This window comes from Canis lupus, chromosome 21, assembly GCF_011100685.1.
Source record: "Canis lupus familiaris isolate Mischka breed German Shepherd chromosome 21, alternate assembly UU_Cfam_GSD_1.0, whole genome shotgun sequence".
NCBI classification, from domain to species: domain Eukaryota; kingdom Metazoa; phylum Chordata; class Mammalia; order Carnivora; family Canidae; genus Canis; species Canis lupus.
The window spans coordinates 42,496,812-42,516,392 of NC_049242.1; the positions used below are offsets into that span (position 1 = coordinate 42,496,812).

General features: G+C 51.7%; 1 protein-coding gene and 1 non-coding gene across 9 annotated transcripts in view; both read left to right on the plus strand.

The window, feature by feature from the left end:
* The window catches only part of NAV2 (neuron navigator 2), a 724,081-nt gene that overhangs the window by 359,252 nt on the left and 345,248 nt on the right, over nt 1-19,581 (plus strand). The window lies entirely within an intron of this gene.
* LOC119865041 lies at nt 14,597-14,668 on the plus strand. The gene has a single exon (XR_005375909.1). It is a non-coding gene; the product is annotated as a small nucleolar RNA SNORD45 (small nucleolar RNA).

Genomic DNA, 19,581 nt, shown 5'->3' on the forward strand with positions numbered 1-19,581 from the left:
GCGTGGCTGGCCCCAGGGCGGTGGCACCTGCAGGATCCACGGGCCAGGGAGGGCAGGACCTGCCGGGAGCTTTGCGGGGAGGACTGTGCCCGGGTCGCCCGGGGGGCAGAGCTGAGCAGCAGCGTGAGCTGGGGGTGCATTTCCCACGGAGCACAGGAGCACAGCACCTCGCATCACATAGCTGCCCCCGCCCAGCCCCCCTCCTCGCCCGCATTTGACACCAGGGGCCCAAGGCGGGAGGAGTCAGTTCAGCCAGCATCTTTCTCACGTGCTCAGGCAGAGGGAGCCGGGCCTTCGCATCCCAGCTCTGCCGCTTCCCGCTCTTCGGCCTTTCCTGGGCCTCGGTGCCCTACCCTGGACAGTGGGCATATGGTCACACCGCTCCCCGGGCCTGCCCGGTGTCCCGCCTGCCGCCGCGCCCGTGGCACTGAACGCCGGGGAAAGGACGGAGCGTGGCCGTGAGCACCAGCGGCGGCGCGCGGGGAAAACACGCGGTTGGGGGCCCGTGGGGAGCACGGGGGGCCGGTGCCACCTGCATGGGCAGCCAGGGCGGCCCTGGGCTGGCGTCCGAGGCTGGTGGATCTTCCACGGGCAAACGAGGTCAAGGGGATGGCAGGGCACAGCGGACGGCGAAAGGCGGGATTGGAACCCGGGGCCCCCCCAGCTCCCAGAGTGTCATTTCTGGGCGATTCTGAGGTTTCTTTTGCTCGTTTGCATTTTGCCAACAGATTGTGTAGCCATCCACCGTAAGATGCTGTTAGAATTTCAGATGGACTCTTATTTTTAGAAGCAACCTCACACTGAGCATTTGATGATGATTGAGTCCTTGCTCGGCTTATTTTTAATAAGCTTAAAGGCTGTGGTTGATCATCGTTTATGGGCGGAATCAACGCCGCCTTTGCGGCTCCCGACCCGGGCCTGGGACTCCGGGTGTCCTCGTTAAGAGGTGGGCATGGGCGGGGCGCCCCTGGCCCAGGCTCGTCCCCACCTCTCTTGGGCCTCGGCTGTGCCACCGCAAGTCACCGGCTGTGGGGCCGTGGTCCCCGGCTTGACTAGAATGTCATGACGTTTTTACTATGACTTTCTTCTTTCCGTCCAAGCCGGCTGCCGAGGAGCTGGAGGCAGCCAGTAATTAAGCTCACCTGTCAGGGTTTAGCTCCAGTTGCAGGGAAACGTGCGCTCCAACCAGCGCCTTTCATGTCCCTGGGTGTCGAGGCGTCGGAACTAAGCTCCTTAGGGGAACAATAGGTGACCCAAAAATGGATCGGGGACGACCGAGATGGTCATTCAGTGAAGTCACCCACTTGTCGCGACCGAGGCAGCGCCCAGAGTGCCCGGGCTGCTCGAGCAAAGTACTTCCCGGGGAGGAAAACGGAGCTGCCAGCCAGGGAGGCGATTGCGGCGCTGGGGGCCCCGGGGCTGGGGCCCCATTCGTCCCCCGAGAAGGGATGTGGGCCAGTCCAGAGACGCTGACTGCCAAACGTGCAAAGTCCGCAAAATCTTTGGGGCCGCCTGTCCTCTGCGGGCAGGCCTGCCTCGCGTCTGTGGCCTTGAGGGGGCTGCGTCAGACACTGCGCTCCCTCCCGCTGACGGTCCGAGCGAGCCAAAGGCTACAGGGAGCTTTGCTCTTGACTCCTGAAAATTATAGTCTGATGTACTTCAAAGGGATTCTAATGAGGACGTTGGAGGCACAAGGAACTGGGCTGTGCAGATCCCGGCTGCCATCCCGAGAAGCTGGCATGGCCTGGCCTCTCCAGCCCGCCGCTTGCTCCCCTGTCACAGGGCCTGGTCATCCTCACCTGTGGTCCCCCCCCTTTGCCTCTGCTACGCTCATCTCACCCCACATTATGTCTATGGCTCCTTTCTCCCTTTACATGAAAGCTTTGGCACACAGGGCCTTCCTTCCTAAAATGTGTATTGAAGACATTTTCTGAGAACCTATTAATCCTCAAACTACTCCCTTAGATCTCTTTTTTCTCTCCCCACTGTCATGTATATGCCTCTCTCTCTCTCTCTTTTTTTTTTTTAGATTTTATTTATTTATTCACAAGAGACACACAGAGAGAGGCAGAGACACAGGCAGAGGGAGAAGCAGGCTCCTCAAGGAAGCCCGATGCGGAACTTGATCCCAGGACCCCAGGGTCACGCCCTGAGCCAAAGGCAGATGCTCAACTGCTGAGCCACCCAGTGTCCCCCCTACCCCCTTCCCTCTCGTTTAGGTGTTTTTCTCTTGATTTTTTTTTTTAAGATTTGTTTATTTATTTATTTATGATAGACATAGAGAGAGAGAGAGAGAGGCAGAGACACAGGCAGAAGGAGAAGCAGGCTCCATGCACCGGGAGCCTGACGTGGGACTCAATCCCGCGACTCCAGGATTGCGTCCTGGGCCAAAGGCAGGAGCTAAACCGCTGAGCCACCCAGGGATTCCCCTCTCTTGATTTTTTGAACAGTTCTGTGGTCTTTGCCAGGAGAGAACTCACTCAGGCTTTCTGTCCTAGACTCTGCACACATCTGTCCAGGTAGCTTTTAAGATTGGCAAGAATCCAGGGAACTCCATCTCACCCCTAATGATGCCTTGGTAACCTGTACCCACCCATTCTTTCCATGGGGGCTTCCAGAACAGTCCCCAAAGTAGGAAGTTGCAGAATGTCCAGTCTGGAAGGAACTCTGTAACTCGTTCTGTGCCTCACTTCGGATAGAGTAACGGAAGCCCAGAGAGGGAAAGCAACTTGCCCCGAGTCACACAGGAGGCAGAGACAGAGTCAGAATAAGGCCCCAGCCCTCCCGGTGACCCTTTGCTCTGTCCTTTGAGAATTCATTTCTGCGTGCAAGTGCCAGACCAGAATCCCACGTCCTTAATGAGCAAGAATCACAGCTCTCACTTATGGAGCATTAGCTACACACCATGCATTATGCTAAGTGCTTTTTATATACACCTCATGTAATTCTCACCAAGTACTGCATGAGGCGAAATCTGTTTTCACAGATGAAAGAAACTGAGCTGATGATGTGCTGGAGCTGGTTGGTCCTGGCTCTTGAGAGCCCGTTGTGTGTGTGTGTGTGTGTCTCTTCCTAATTCTGTGTTCGGCGATTCCGTGTTGCTAGCTGAAATTGGCCGCAGTGGATGTATTTCTACCACAGAAATTGGCAAATGCTACAAACTGAGGCTTTTCTCCATGTCCTGCACCCTCTACCCCAGGAGATCCGACTTACCAGCACACCCCTGGGCTTCGTATCAGCAAAGCAGCTTGCGTGGGGACACACAGCAGGGATGGGAAGGAGCTGGGACCTTCACCCACAGGTGTCTGACTTCAAAGCCTGAGCTCTTAACCATCTCCCTATACTGTGAGTCAACTAAGCCAGGTTTTCAGAGACTCAGTCCCCCTGTGACTGGAGGCGGTGGGATAGAAGCAGCTTCTTTGGGTCTGAAACCTAGGATGGTAGCAGAGATACCCGTATCCAGAGGGAGCACACCTGGTTGCATTTCCCAGACCTCACTCTGCTCCAATGCACAGGCTTCCTTCCTGTTTTTAAGTTTTCCAATCACACTTGCAACTCAGGACCTCTTTTGCTGTTCCCACGGCCCTAATGCCTTTCCACAGGTAAACGCAGAGCTTGCCCCCTCACGTCCTCCTTGGCCGTGCTCTTCCTTGACCAACCCATCTAAAATAGCACCGCCGCGGTCTTTGTTCACTTCCTGTAGTTTATGTTCATAGTACTTATCGCTGCCTGTCTTCACAGCACGATGCCTTTCCTTTCCATCTTTCTCTCTGGTGGCATGCAAGCTCCACGAGGGTTAGAACTGTGTTGTGCTCACAGTATAGTGTCAGAGTGTAGAAAAGGGTGGGATGGGATGGATGAAATAATAAATCTCAGCTGTTACTCTCTTCCACTTGTCTTTCTTAGCTATGCCTTAGGTGGTCAACTACTAGCTTAGCTATTCACTTATAAAGGCAAAGGGCTTTCTCTTTGGCCCTCTGACCTCATGGGCTCTTCAAAATCTACAACCACTTTCCATCTACCTTGGAGCTGCTTCTTTCTTATTCCCACCCCACTCCCCAAAATAGGCCAACATTCACATCTGTCAATGTGTATTTGCTGATAAATAATTATTAAACTTTTTTTTTTAGAGAGAGAGAGGGGGAGAAGGGCAGAGGGAGACGCGGAGAATCTCCAGCAGACTCCCTTCTGGGCACGATGCCCAACGACATGGGGCTCGATCCCGGAACCCTGAGATCCTGGCCCATGCCGAAGCAGATGCCCAACTGTCTGAGCCACCCAGGCCACCCAGTCTTTTGACTCCAAGAGCTAATTACATTTCTATCTTGGAAGGTACATGTGGCTATGCCATGGAAACTGACCAAGAGGATGGTTGGGGCTGATTGAGGTGACCTTTGAGAAGAAAATGTGAAGGGATTCAGGTAATAGTCCACAATGGGAGTGGCTGCAGGGATTCTGGGCTGGGTGTATGCACTCACTCTGACCTGCAGGGTGATACTGATGCCCTTTCTCCCATTTCCTGGGTCATGTCTGGCAGTAAATACACAATCACTCTCACACACGAACATCTTGCATATTTATTGTAGAAATTTTAGAATATACAACCAGGGTAAAAGAACAGTTAAAAACTGCTTGTAAATCTCACCTCTAGATGAGTTGTGAATATTTGGGTCAGTTTTATTTTTTTTAAGATTTTATTTATTCATGAGAGACACAGAGAGAGAGGCAGAGACACAGACAGAGGGAGAAGCAGGCTCCCCACGGGGAGCCTGATGCAGAACTGGATCCCAGGACTGGGATCACGCTCTGAGCCAAGGCAGATGCTCAAGCACTGAGCCACCCAGGCATCCCAGGTCAGTTTTTCTTTCCCAGTCTTATTTTCCCTATTGATTAACATCTATATATTTTCTGACCTACATTTTTAAAAACATCATACATCATGGACATCTTTCCATGTGATTAGTATGTTTCTACCCAGCTGCTTTTACTAGCTGTAGCATATTTAGTTGTATGCAAGTAATTTATTTCATGCATCCCTAACCGTTGGGCACTTATGTTGTTTCCAACTCTACATTATTAATACTGGGATAGAATTTCAAGTTGGTACGTCTTGGACAAATAGTGATTATTCTCATAGTCCATTGATGTTAATTACTGCAAACTCAGTCTATGGACTGGATGTTTGTGCCGCCTCCTACCCCGAGTGCATGTGTTGAAGTCTTGATCCCCAACATATTGGTATTAGGAAGTGGGCCCTTTGGAGATAATTAGATTTAGATAAGGTCATGAGAGTGGAGCCCCATGATGGCGTTAGTTGTATCTCCTTATAAGGAGATAAAGGGACCTGAGCTTGCTCTCTCCACCATTGAAGATACAGTGAGAAAACAGCCATCCATCAACCAAGAAGAGAGCCCTCACCAAGAACCCCACCACGTTGGCACGCAGCCTCCAGAACTGTGAGAAATAAATGTCTGTTGTCTAAGCCATCCAGCCTCTGGGCATTGTTAGAATAGCTACTTCACTGAATCTTCCACAAATAGTTACTAGAATGGTGTCTATATGGCAACCATGACTTTATACCTCTGGACCTTTGCATATTCCCTCTCCTTGGGAATGACCCTTTCTAGGCTTCTTAGTCTGATTATCATAGGTTCTTCCTGTTGTCCTAAGTCATACATTTCCTTACATTTTAATATTTAGAAAGGTGATGAATCTAACAGCCAATGTGTGGATTTGTGGTAGTAGTTGTAGAGTTGTAGACATAATTCTTTTTTCACCCTTTAAAGCACAGTAGAGCCCAGATAGTAATTCCTGAGTTATTGTAACCCTTGGGCCACCTTCTCCTTGCAGCCCTCACACTGCATGGCACTTGCTGGCTCATTTGTCTCCCTCTGGACAAGGACCTTCCTGAGAACAGCAAACATGTATTTTTTGTTCCTATATAACCAGCTCCCAGAGGCTCAGTAGCCTGGGCTCCAGGTTAGGTGCGGAGGGCAAGGGGTAGGTGATTGCTTCCTTCCCCACTGAATGGGTAAATGGAGTTATTTCCTCGTTCCAGGCCATGGGGAGCCCTTTGTGTGTAGGTCGGAGCATTTCACCTGCCCACCCTTTGAGGTTAATGCCCATCCAGGTGGGTATATTTATTTGCTCTGAGGGAGGGTGGGGAGAAAGCTTAGCAGGCGGAAGTTGGGATAATTCATGCCTTCATGGCTATAGAGAGCTTGCAAGAAACCAGTTACCATCGTAGCAGTTGTATTCAGGGTGCCTCACAATGACACTCAAGACTCAGGGGAAATGCTTGAATTTCAGCTTTACAAAAGGGCCTGCTGGAGATATCACATTTCCCAGTGGCCCTGCAACCCCGCCCTGATACAGTGACTGGGAGTGAATTGGGCCGGGAGAGCTTTTTAGAGTTTCCTCCTCCCACCTTCTCCCCTCCCCCCACTCCCTTCTGGGTCTTTCTCTTTGTTCTGTGTTCACCTTCCCTTATCTGCCTCTGCAGGACTTTTTGTCTTGTTTTTTACTGCTCTGCTCTAACTCCAGAAGGAAGATGGTACCTGTTCCATGGGAATACCCACTGCACAGAGCTGAGAGCTGGACGATCGTCCCTCCAGCTGGGAAGGTGGTGAAAGCTTCACGCAGGAGGCAGCTGATGCTGGAAGGGTGGGTAGGATTCGGATAGCTGGAGAAGTGGTAGAGGAAGGGGAGAAGTCATCGCCAGCTCAGGCAGGAGCAAGTGATGGTCAGGAAGGTGAGGAATGAGGCCGAGGCAAACATTTATGCATAATGTTCATAAAGTGCTGCCCACTTGGTAAACCAGATGCCCCCAGGCCCCCCTGGTTCTCCAGCTCATGTGTCGGTGTGGGCTCTCTTCACTGTACCCCCATGACAACCCAGCCTCCAAAATCAAATGCAAAGAATCTGTGATCATAAAAATGTTAGAACCCAATTTAGAGTTCACTGCATATTTTGTAGAAGAGATGGAGGTCTGGGCTTATCTTGTATGCTTCACCATGAACAACTAGAAATATCCATCAGATGTTTCTATCCACACCCCACCCCCCCAAACTCCCTAGCCACACGGGGGTGTGGAGAGGTCTCGCTCCCTCCTTCCCTCAGTTTCGCTCTTATTGGCCCTTTATGTCTCCTGGATTCTTCCCTGTGAACTTTACCTTTCTCATTCTTTAGCCAACTACCACCCAACTTATACCAATACATCATGTTAGTCAACAGGGCCCCCCAATTTCTTGATCTTAGCCCTTGGGATCCACCCTCCTGCGAGGAGGTTTATTTGGCTCTATTTTCTGAACCAGTGTAATGCCTCCCCCAAGAGAAATTCTGTGGCTGATCTAGTCTCCCTCTTGTTACACACATATTTTCTCTTTCCAACTCCCACAACTGCCCTTCTATTATCTTCATGGTATAGATTAGACAACTGAAAATAAGAGAAGTGAATTGGTTTGCCCAAAGTCACACGGCGGCCAACAAGGCAAAGATGAGACCTGAACTCTATTACTTGTTTTAAATGTATAACAGCCACCTCTTACACAGGGGATGTGAGGAGGATGACTTTGATAGGATAGGGCTAGACAAGTGCATTGGGACCTGTGTTAGGTTCCTGGGGCTGCCATAAAAAAAAAAAAAAAAAAGAAAATACCACAACAGAGTGGCTTCAAACAATAGAAATGTATTCTCTCATAGTTTTGGAGGCTAGGAGTCCAAAATCAGGGCATGAGTGAGGTTGGTTCCTTCTGGAGGGTTTCTCCAGGAGCCTTCCTTTTGAGGGAGAATCTGCTTCATGCCTCTTTCTTACCTGCTGGCGGTTGCTGGCGATTCTTGGCATGTAGATGCGGTGCTCAGAACTCTGTCCTCGTTTTCAGCCGGCGTTCTTCTCTCTGTGTGTCTCTGTGTCTTCGAAGACACGGCCTTGTTATGAGGATACCGGCCATTGGATTTCGGGCCCATCCTCATCCCTTATGAGCTCATTTTAACTGATTACATCTGCCAAAACCCTACTTCCAATTAAGGTCACACTCTGAGGTTCCAGGAGGATAGAGAGTTTTGATGCGACACCATTCAACCCAGCGTTCATAAGGGCCAGTTCATAAGGGTCCTAGAGAGTAATGCTGAGTAGTGTAGGCTGTGGGCAGGGAAAAATCATGAAGGTTTAGGAGGAGGAGGAGGAGGAGGAGGAGGAGGAGGAGAAGGAGGAGGGGGAGGAGGATGGCAGGATCCAGCCAAAAATCCCTCCCCTCAAATCTGGCTCTGTCTGAGTTGCTGCCCACCAGAGCTCCTTAGGCCTTGGTGCTTTGCTAAGGAATCAAACTGAGTAGTGGGCGGGGGTGGGGGGGTGGGGAGGGTGGGGTCTGCTAGCAGGTGAGTTGTTTCCTGAGAGTGGCAGCCTTTTCTTTCTGTTGGAACCATTGCACTTTGGGAGGTACTTTGCACTTGCCTCTGTTGTGCCTTGGGCTAATCAGTATGCTGCTTGAAGCGATTTCAAGCCTGATGCATTAGTCACAACAAACCTGCTCCCACTGGGAGTTGAAAAGACTGAACAGGGCGCCAGCTTCTTTTCTGTAAGCGAAGTTTGTTTTGCCCCTCACGTCATTTGCACGGAGTCTTTTAGATTCCTTGGACCTCAGGCCTCAAGTCCCTTTCCTGAGTTGTCCCTGATGCGGGCGGAGTGGCCAAGGGCAAGGCAGGGCACCCCTGAAAACCTTTCCGAGGACACGGCCAGGGGCTAAGGCAGGCCAGGGGGTCAGAGCAGGAGGGGTGGCGAGGCTGGCTGATTCGCAGGAAAGGCCCCATGTTCAGAGAATACCCCATGCCAGCTGGAAGCAGCTGAAAAAGCCTCGGGTGACCTCTTCAGTGTCCCGCCCTGACCCACTCCTACCCCCAGGAGCCCCGGGCTATTTTGATGTGCCTTGATGCTGGGAGAGCCCTAGCACTCTGGGCCTGCTCTAGTGGCGGAAGCCACAGGCTCCCTCGCCTTGGTGGCCTTGCCAAACCCTCAACTGGCCTACGAGAGCGGGCTTGGAAGAGGCACGGTTGGCCCCCGGAGTGTGCAGAGGCCCGGGGCTTCCATCTGTTCTGAGCAGGGACACCCAAGCCGCATGGCAGGGTGTCTCCATACTGGGCCTAACCACGTCTTCAGATGCTGTCTGGGGCTGCAGGTTGGGCGAAGAAGCAAGCGTAGGTAGCGTGGTGACAAGAAGAGAGTTGGGACTCCTCCATCGGAGGCTTTCTGTCCTCTGCTCCTGAGCTGTGCGATCTCAGGCAAGCTGCTCTGAGCCTGGGAGATAGAGTGGGTAATTCCCGGCCCTCCGCGGGTTTCAGAAGCACGAGTGAGAGGGTTTCTGTGAAAGTGCTTTGCAGGTGCAGGGTGTGCAGCGGGAGGGTGTAACAGAAAATGCGACCCCTCGGTCTGGTACGTGGTTAATAGCTTACATTTGCGGAGGACGCAATATGTGCTAGGGGGTCTTCTGAATAAGAGGTGACTCTTACAAGAGGCAGTGAGGCCCAGGACCCTCTCTCGCTGACACCAATTCCTCGGAGTACCTGTGTTGCCGTGTTGTCAGCCACGTGCCCGGTGAGGGCTGATGGCCCGGGCAAGGCCCAGGCCCGGGCAGGGCAACGTGGGCTGGTGAGTAGTGTCCTTGGCTTGGCGGGTGGGCTCCAGCTTGGAGCCTGTGGAACCCTCGCTGCTTTGCTGCAGGGCAAGCAGGTGGCTGGCCAGGGGGCTTCCCTCCACACACACACGGGCTAGTCACCCATCCAGGAATTGGCACGGCTGGTCATCACCCCATGACTGGACCCAGCTGGCTGCCAAAGTGGGAGCAAGATCTTCCCAGGAAGGCAGGGCAGCTTCTACTGCCCACCTTCTTACACTCTCCTGCCAGGGAGAGTGTCCATCTTATTAATAATCTCCTCTGGGGATTTTGTAGGAATCCCACTCTCTATAGAGAATTGCTGGCATATATTCTAAAGAGGAGGGCTGCCTGGCTGGCTCAGCAATTGAGCATCTGCCTTCAGCTCCAGGCGTGATCCTGGGGTCCTAGGATCGAGTCCCACATTGGGCTCCCCACAGGGAGCCTGCTTCTCCCTCTGCCTGTGTTTCTTCCTCTCTCTCTGTGTCTCTCATGAATAAATAAATAAAAATCTTTAAAAAATAAATGCTGGGGAATGGCAGGCTGGCCTACACATGGCGCTGCTGTTCTCTTGAGCTCAAGCCTCCATAACATTCCTCAGAGTTGATTTTTATTAATGCCCCCCCCCGCCCACCACCACCAAAGTTGATCTTACCATTTGCCTCTGTTTCCTAAAAGGCAATTTCTAAGAGAAAATATTCCCTAGTTGGTGAGACTTCTGGTGTGTGAATTAGAGTTTTACAACTGAGTTTTGACTTGATTTTGCCTGCAGCCCCAGTACCTCTGCCAATGTGTGAGCCTAGACACCGCTGCCGTGAGGGGCAGGTTGGAGAACAGTACCTGGCCTCACCCACAGTAGTAGGACCCCATCCTTTGTCCCACCTCAACCCAATGTCAGGGCAATATGGAACATTTGTAAGATGACAGCTCACCCTATCCCACAGGTATCCTGTTATGATATCAGGTGAAAGCATCACTGGACCATGAGGTGTTATTAGTCATTTCCCTCCTGGCCTGGGAGGAGACTGTAGGCACGTGGAAGGGATCAGAAGCCCTATGCCCAGCAGCCACTGACTCAGGCTCCGAGAACTGACCATTCATGGTGACTCAGCGTTGACTCGTCCCTTTGGTGGGCTCTGCAGGAGCCTGGCCGGGCCTCACCATGTCCTGTTTCTTTCCCCTCTGCTGAATGCAGTTCCCATCTTCATGTTAGGAAGCATTTTTTTTTAATTTTAAATAAAATTAGAAGAGTAAGAAGAATGAAGAACCCTTTCCAAGAAGGAATTTAGCTAGGAGAACCAAATCCTGTCTAATATCCTGGGTTAAAAAGAACCAGCTCCCAAGTACAAATGCAGTTGACTTTGGCCCTGAGATCTGTAGGGAAAACTAGAAAAAGAAATAGTAATGAATCAGCAGCACCAGCGATGTTTGCTTGTGAGCTCTTTTAGTCGTGTGCGTGAATACATAATTCTGTCCCGGGGTCCTGCGGAGTTTGTTTCATGCCCCAAGGTGTGGAATTTGGAAAAATACCAGCCCTGGCAGTTCTTCTGCTTGGGGGAATAAAGCGAAGGAAATTCCCATGAGAGCGCTGTTTCTTGGAAAACCGTTACTCACCTGGAGCCCTAGGCCCAGATGAAGGCTCAGAGTGAGTGTGCCCAGGACTCGTGGGGCATCTGAGCACAAGGGCTGCTCAGTCTGTGGCACGGCCCGGAGCCAAGGAGGTCCACATGGCCCAGGGAGAGGGCACTTGGTGTGGGAGGAGGGAAGGTCTTTGGCCTTTGGGGAGTTGTTTACTCCTCTGTCTTCTTGGTACTGAGCACCTGCTGTGTACCAGGCACTGTTCTAGGCACGTGAACCAGAAGAGCAGGGTTTCTGTCGTCGTGGAACTCACCGTCTTGTGGGGAGATACAGACAAAACACAGGGAAGCAAATTAAGAAGTTTCTTTCAAAGAGTAGCAAGTGCTGTGGAGACAGTAGAGCAGGGCAATGTGTTCAAGAGCGACTGGGGGTGATGTTAGACCACGTTAGGTCTGAAGCACCAGCTGTGGGAAGACCAGGCGAGCCTGATCCATGGGGTGGACTCACCAACACAAGGGCTGTGGCTGGGGACAGCTGTGGCTTGCTCTTTTTTTTTTTTTTTTTAAGATTTTATTTATCTATTCACGAGAGACACACACAGAGAGAGAGAGAGAGAGAGAGAGAGAGGCAGAGACACAGGCAGAGGGAGAAGCAGGCTCCATGTAGGGAGCCTGATGAGGGACTCCATCCCGGGTCTCCAGGTCACACCCTGGGCTGAAGGCGGCGCTAAACCCCTGAGCCACCCGGGCTGCCCAGCTGTGGTTCTTTCAACGCACACAACAATGGCCAGTGTCTCTGGAGCCTCATGAATTTGTGGCTCCTTCCAGATTCACCCCTGGCGTGCTGTCACCCCAACTGCAGAGTCCACTCAGAGAGCCACCTCCTGGAGGCAGGGTAGGAAGGAGTGTCTCGAGCTGCTTTGGAGACAAGGAAAAACGATTGATTAGAGGAATGATTGATTCCATCCTCCTCACCTCCACATCGAGCCCACCATCAAGTCTGTGGGCTCATGCTCCCTGTTTTCTCTTAGGAAGTCCCTTTCTCTTCATGTCCACCGCCTTCACCCTGGTTCAAACCACTGGCATCTCTCCCCAGGTCTGCTGGAAAAGCCTCTGAAACTGGCTCCTCATGCATGGTCTTGCCCATCCCTGGTCTGTTCTCCACACTGTGGTCAGAATGATCACTTAAAACCTCAGATCTAGGGGTGCCTGGCAAGCTCAGTCGGGGGAGCATGTGACTCTTGATCTCTGAGGGCATGAGTTCAGGCCCCACATACCCGGTGGGTATGGAGATTACTTGAAAAGAAAAGCTTTGAAACAAAATAAAACCTCAGCTCTAATCATGTCCTGCACACCTCCTCCATACTTTTCCATGACTCCCCCATGGCTGTCAGGATTAGGACCCAAACCCCCACAATGAAATGCAGGGCCCTATGTATACAGAACCCTTGTTTCTTCTTGTTTCCAGCCACTGTGGCTCTACTTTGTGCTCTGGCTACATAGGCTTTCTTCAGTTCCTTCAATAGGCTGTACTGGTTTTGGCCTCAGGGCCTTTGCACAGACCTCAGGGGCTCTTCTTGTCTTCTCCATCCATACACCCTGGCCTCAGCAGCTCCTGCTCAGGCCTCGGCATATCTGTTACTTTCAGCAGGGCTGTCTTCCTTGTTCGTCCATGCTGCGATACTACGGAGGGTCTTTGGTTGCGTGTTCCCAGTAGCACGTCATGTTTATTGTCACGGCTCTCAACACGCTGCTGTTTATTTGTGATGCCTCTTCCCTGCACCAGTCCATGAGCTCCAGGAGGGCGGGAACCACGCCTGGCCTGTCCATTCCTGGGTCCTCAGCACTTGGAAAGTGTCTGCCGTTCTGTAGACACCTGATACGTATTTGCGGAAGCAGTGAAGGAATGAGTGCTCCCAAAGACCTCGACTCTCACGTGTCCCGCTTGCAAGTGCTACTTGCTTTCAATGAAGTGAAATAACAGGAGACCGTCTGTATTTTCTGTTCCATTTCTCTACCCTATAGAGATGGTGATTGATATCTGGAGTTCGAGAATAAGCATAGCAAGCAGGAACTCTGGCAGATGGACAACCTGCTTAGGAAGCCTGTTCTTGCCTTCGACTATCAGAACAGTGTTATTTTCTTTGGCCCAAAGGAGTCGAAGACTCTGTGTACTCAGGGAAACGGTGTAGACCCGCAGTGTGGAGCCGGGGCCAGGGGTGAGACTCAAATAATAATCAAGTGGAAGAGGGTTGTGTGAAGCCTGGTGGGGGACATTGCCTTTCTCAGCGGCTGAGGAATTGGAACATTCCCCCTTGTGTCAATGTGGAAGTGAATGAATTAAGTTCCGTTTTATGCCGTGCCTGGAAAAATACCAGCGCTGCACTCGCCTCGTTTCTGTAAGCAAACCCCAAATGCCACTCAGTCTCAGCTCTAGGAGAGCTGCAGGGAAAAGGAGTCAACATTTGCAGACTATGGGAAATACCACTGACGTGGAAAAAGAGGAGAGCCATGGATTTTTACGTTTTTGAGGTTATGTGCCCCTTTGAAAATCTGACAGTGGCATCAGACCCTTGCTCCCGTTCATGGTTCGTGCCCCTTGACCCTCTGCAAAATACATATCCGTATAATGTCCTCTCGTCCACTGAGACCCCCAGAGCGCCGTAGCCTCGGGTTACAAATTCCAGTGAGTGGGTCCGGTTGGAAGTCAAGCAGAAATAAGCTAGGCAGAGATGACATGGGAGCACAAGGTAGACGACGTCTGGTCTAAGGAATACAATGGAGGCACTCTGTAATTAGGATTTTGTGTTCCTGAAGGTCTTTGCTTTGTAGAACAATGTGGTTGGCACAGGGCGACCAGTTGCACCAGAGTCAAATAAGGCAGACCTCTGGGCGCCGAGGGGAAGCCGCTCTGAGTACTTCCCCAAATTGATTGATTGATTTTTAAAAGATTTTATTTATTTATTTGAGAGAGAGCACAAGAGGGGAGCAAGGGTGGGAGGCAGAGGGAGAGGGAGAAGCAGGCTCCCCACTGAGCAGGGAGCCCGACGTGGGGCTCGATCCTAGGACCCCAGGATCATGACCCGAGCCAAAGGCAAATGCTTCACCCACTGAGCCACCAACCCTGGTGATCCATCCACTACAACCCACCACGAGGCCAGGATTTTAGTCTGTCTGTGTCCACCACTGGTCCCCAGTGTCTAGCTCAGTGCTTGACCCATAGTAGATACTCAATAAATACTCATTGAATGGTTGAATCAATTAGTCTGTTCTGGGTTGCCCCGCTTCACTCTGTCTTCCTCTTCTTCATTTTGTTCTGGATTTAATCAGATTTTAGGGGTTTTTATTGTTGTTGTTCAAGATATTTGTCGAGGTCAGCAATGTGATGGCCTGTGTTAGCTGAATCCAAAGTTGATGTAAATTCTAAAATTACACGAAAACCTTGGGTGGAAAAAAAAAAAGCAAGATTCATCTTAGCCTTCTACGTCTTGTTGTCTAGACGTAGAATGACACGAGATTGAAGAGCTCCTGCTCTGGGATTCATGAACCCGAGGTTAACCTCTCAAGTCTGCTGCTTGGGGGTGACAAAAGCCTCAGTGTCTTCAACTGTAAAATGGGGTGTGAGAATTAAAGGAGGTCATGCAGTTAGAGCACGTGGCACAATTCTTGGCACACACCTACCTGTTGTTTTCATAAAAGGCAGGCATTTTTATTCTTACCTGGCTCCCCTGCCCTATAGTGTGTTGGTTCCTTCAGGGTCCTCTTCTTTTTCTGAGCCCACAGTCCTGAACCCCAGAAACTAACTTGCTAACTATATAGTGGTCAAGTGCAGCCTCTAAGAAGCCCCAGGAATATTCAATCATGGCTTTATTTAAGGATTGGGGATATTACTAATTTCCTCCCTTCCAATTTTTCCATATTTTTAATTTCAATTAATAAGCATGTGTCACTTCATCATTTAAAAAGGACCGAATAATGGGACCCCTGGGTGGCTCAGTGGTTGAGCATCTGCCTTCAGCTCAGGTCGTGATCCCGGGGTCCTGGGATCGAGTCCTACACTGGGTTCCCCGCAGGGAGCCTGCTTCTCCCTCTGTCTGTGTCTCTGCCTCTCTCTGTGTGCCTCTCGTGAATAAATAAATAAAATCTTTTTAAAAACAAACAAAAATGGCCAAATAAGAAAAAATATTGTAATAAAAATGTGTTTATTCCATTTTGCTAAATTCAGAGGTAGGAAACAAGCACATTTTATTATGTCTGGTCTGTAGAGTCCGTTCTGGGAAACTGGGAGAGCTCAATTTGTCCATAATAAAAATGCCTAAACACAGGCACCAAGAAAGGAAGGCTGCACCCCTGAGTGGGCTCGGATGTGCTGTTCTGTTTGGTAGATGTGGGGTTAGGAATGGGGACTCCTGGCTGCATCTCCCAGCACCCCCACTACCCAGCTCCCTGTGCAACTTTGGGAACATTGCTCAACCTATTCCAGCCCCAGGTTTCTCATCAGTAAAGTGGGAGAGACAAGTGGAGAGACTTTTCCTTACAGATAGTTGTGGGAATGAGTACCAAATCCTTCACACGTCACAGTAAGTCTTCCACGCATTCTTATCTTCTTTGTATTCCCAATAGCATCAGTGACGTCGTCATCCTTTACGGTATATGTGCGTGCCTTTTGCACGTGCGTGTATATATAAATGTATATGCAAATGTCTGCACTTTGATGTCGAATCATCATCTCAACCCGATTGTGGCCAAAGGAGAGCTCTTGATTCCGCAAACCCATCCCGCCAGCCACTCCTCCCCTAGTGTCCTGCACTTGGGTAAATGGGGCCAACGCTCCCCTAGGGGTTCCACCTCAATCCTCAAATCCTGAGAGTCCTCCTTTGCTCCTCTTTCCATCATGACCTATACCCAGTGTGACAACAATGCTGATCGGTCTCAAAATTAGCCTCTTCTCTGGTTTGTTTGTTTTTTTCTTAAAGATTGTATTTATTTCTGGATGAGAGACAGAGAGAGAGACAGAGACAGAGACACAGGCAGAGGGAGGAGAAGCAGCTCCATGCAGGGAGCCTGATGCGGGAATCAATCCTGGGTCTCCAGGATCACACCCTGGGCTGAAGGCAGGTGCCAAACCGCCGAGCCACCCAGGAGTCCCCACCAGCCCCTTCTTTTGACAGCCACTGCCCCCCATGCCAGACAAAGCCACCGGCCTCTCACTACCTACTGCACCCGGCACCCCGATCCCCTGGCCAGCTCTCCACGGGGGAGCCCAAGTGAGCGCTGACATGCGCCCCTCGGGCTGTGCCACCTCCTTGCTCAGGAAGAGCCCGGTGGTTCACTGTCCTTGGGGCTCTGTCTGGGGCATAAGCCGACCTCTTCTGGAAAGGGCCAGGCCGTAAGCGGTTCAGGTCTCGCAGGCCACCTAGAAGTCTGTCGCACCGCCATCATCTTCTCCTTCTTTGTCTTCATTTCCGTCTCCATCTGTTTCCTTCTTCTTCTGACCCTTTCAAAACGCAGACACTGTTGCTAGCTCAGGGGCTGCGGAGCGCGCCCGGGCCCTGGTTTGCGGACTCTTGAGCTTCGTGCACTGCCGGCGACTCCTCTCCAGCTCGCCTGCCCTCGGCCTCTGCCCTGCTCGCTGTGCTCCAGCCTCAGGGGCCTTCCTGCTGTCCCTGAGCACCTGCTGCGTTCTCCCTGGGGGGCCTGCCCTCCTGTCCCTCTGCCCTGATGCTGTGGCTCAGGTCTGCCACGGACTCCCTTCCTTCGTTTGCATCTCTGCTGGTAGGTGCCTCCTGGGGAAGCCTCTCTGAGCTGACTTTCTACAGCTCTCATCCCCCACCCCAACCCCAGGCACATGCTGTCCCTCACCTGGCTATTCTTCTGGAAGTACTTACTGTATGTTACTTGCCTGTCACTTTTGAGGCCCTTGTGTGTAATCTCCTCTGTCCTGTTCAACACTCTGTCTCCCCGACGCCCAGAAAAGAATGGGGCACTTAGTGGCCGCTCAAGAAATATTTGCTGCATGCATTAATAAATGTAAGAACAATTCCGTCCTGGGGCTCATTTTCAGCCCCTGCAATACCACTCATCTGCAACGAGGCGGACCTCTATATAAATTCTCAGCCCCGTTGGCTGTCTGGTAACAGCACCACGCTGTGCTCTGAGTGACAGTGGGGACCATGAGAACCCACTTCCATGTGCCGTCGGGGTCTGCAGGATGAATCCAAGTGTGAACATGGGTGTGGGGAGGCGCAGGGGGGAGGAAGGGGAGCAAAGCCAGGCTCCAAGGTGAGGGGAACTGCCCAGCTCGCAGCAACTGATGTCGATGGAGCGTCCCTGGGTGATAAGTGCTCCGTGGAGCCCATGCCTGATTTCTCTTGAGGGAGAGAAGCATCTCATAGAATCAGAGGAAGAGCATGGAGATAAATTGTCCTTCCCAGGGACACACCACCAAGACAGTCTGCAAACCACTTAGTGGAAACACGGAAGGGATGGTGCTTGTTGGGCCCAGATGGGACATGGTGGAAAAAATCTGGTATTTCTGGAGCCACTGAAGAGAACCTGGCGACTCCCAGCCCTAGGCACAAATCTCCCAGAATCTCCTTCTCGGGGCTGTGGGATTGGCAAGCTAGAGGGGTGCATCTGGAGCAGCCAGAAGGGTATACTCTTCTTCTATACCCACCCACCCCACCCCCCGCCGCTGTGCTCCAGCGTAGAAACCTTAGGAGAAATGGGCTTGGATGGGTGTCATTGCAAAAGTGAGTCTGGGCCCCATCCTGGGGGCATTGCAGGAGGCTGCTCAGGAGGTGCACTGCATGGGGCATCCTGTGGAGGTCTCCAGAGGGCTTGGTGGTGTGCACCTTCAAGGTCTAGCGCACGGTCAGTGAGCCTCAGATTGGGCAGTGTGCCTGGCTGTAAACTTACATAGGCAGGGCCTAGAGAGTCCTGGCCCAGGAGCTGGGTCTGGGGGTGAAGAGACAGAGGAATGTCTTCCTTGGACACCCTTTAGGATAGAAAGTGGGAGGCGCAGGACAGGGGAGCCTGTGTACTGTTCAGATGGGGGGTTTTATGTCCAAGACCACAAGTCTAACCCTTGATTTAGAAAATAAGACAGCTGTATAATATGAGCGGAAACACACTGGTAGGATAAATCAAACTGTCTAGCCACGTCTCAGGAGCCCAAGGCAGAAGGTCCGATGGTCTGGGATCTGTCGATGGGTCTGCTGTATGACCTTGGACTAGTCACTTGACCTTTCTGGGCTTCAGTATTTTCAGGTACACAGTGGTAATGGTACAACTTGACGTTGCCATCTCATGAGTTATTGGAATCAAACAAGAGAATAAAGTCTTTGTGAAGCTAGAAAGGCTCTAGTCATGTATAACTTGATCCCTAACCAAGTGTAGAGAGCGGTATGCCAAGAGCAGCAACTAACATCCAATGAGCATGGACCAGGTGCCAGCTACCACATGCATGTGTCACATGGGCCTCGCTGTTGAGACACTGGCACTGTTATCATTTCCATGAAGAGATGAGGTCCTCAGATTCGAAGAAGTTAAATAACCTGCCCCAGGTCACACCACGAACCAGGGGGACGAGACTCTGAATTTAAGCAGCTGGTCTCTGGAGGACACCCTGGGAGTGTGCACCAGAACCTTGAGGGCCTGTAACCCAGATCTCCGGGCTCCCAACCCAGCAGCCCACCCCCACCCCCCACCCCCCTCTTGGCTTCCTCCAGGAAGATAACCACAAGTCCGTCCAGGGAAAATAGACCCATCACTATCTCTTCCTTGCAGAGAGGTCAATCCCTGCCAACCGCGGAGAGAGTGCGGGTCCTGATGTTTACCCCTTCCAAGAGCCAAGGGTTCCAGTGGAAATGGTGGAGCCCTGCCAATCCTCGGGAGGAGGAGGGGCAGATGCCAGGGAGCAGGGGCTCCCCTGGATTCTGCTGAGGAGGTGCGTGGGGGGACTACTTCTCCGTCCAGGATAGGCCTCCCTCGCTGCACAGTGAGTGGGTCTTGGAGAAACATTGCCTCCCTGCCTCTGCTTCCTCTAGGAAATCTCTGAAGGACAGCTGGTGCTTTCCATGCCCTCAGCAGGAAGAAGAGAAGGAAAGGCAGTCAGCGTCCCCTTCCCCGGGCCCCTCGTTCCAGACAGTGTGGCCAGGCGGGCGGCCCAGGGCCGTTTGCTCAGCTTGCCTGATGTCATGCTGTTCCTTGGACTTTGTGGAGTCCGGCCAAGGGAGAGTGGTCCATAGGGGCTTCTGGGCATCCCTCCCTGAGAATACCTCGGGAGCCTTTTCAGATGGACTGGGACTGTGAAAGGACATGAAAACAGGTAGAAGAGGAATTATTGAAAGAACCAG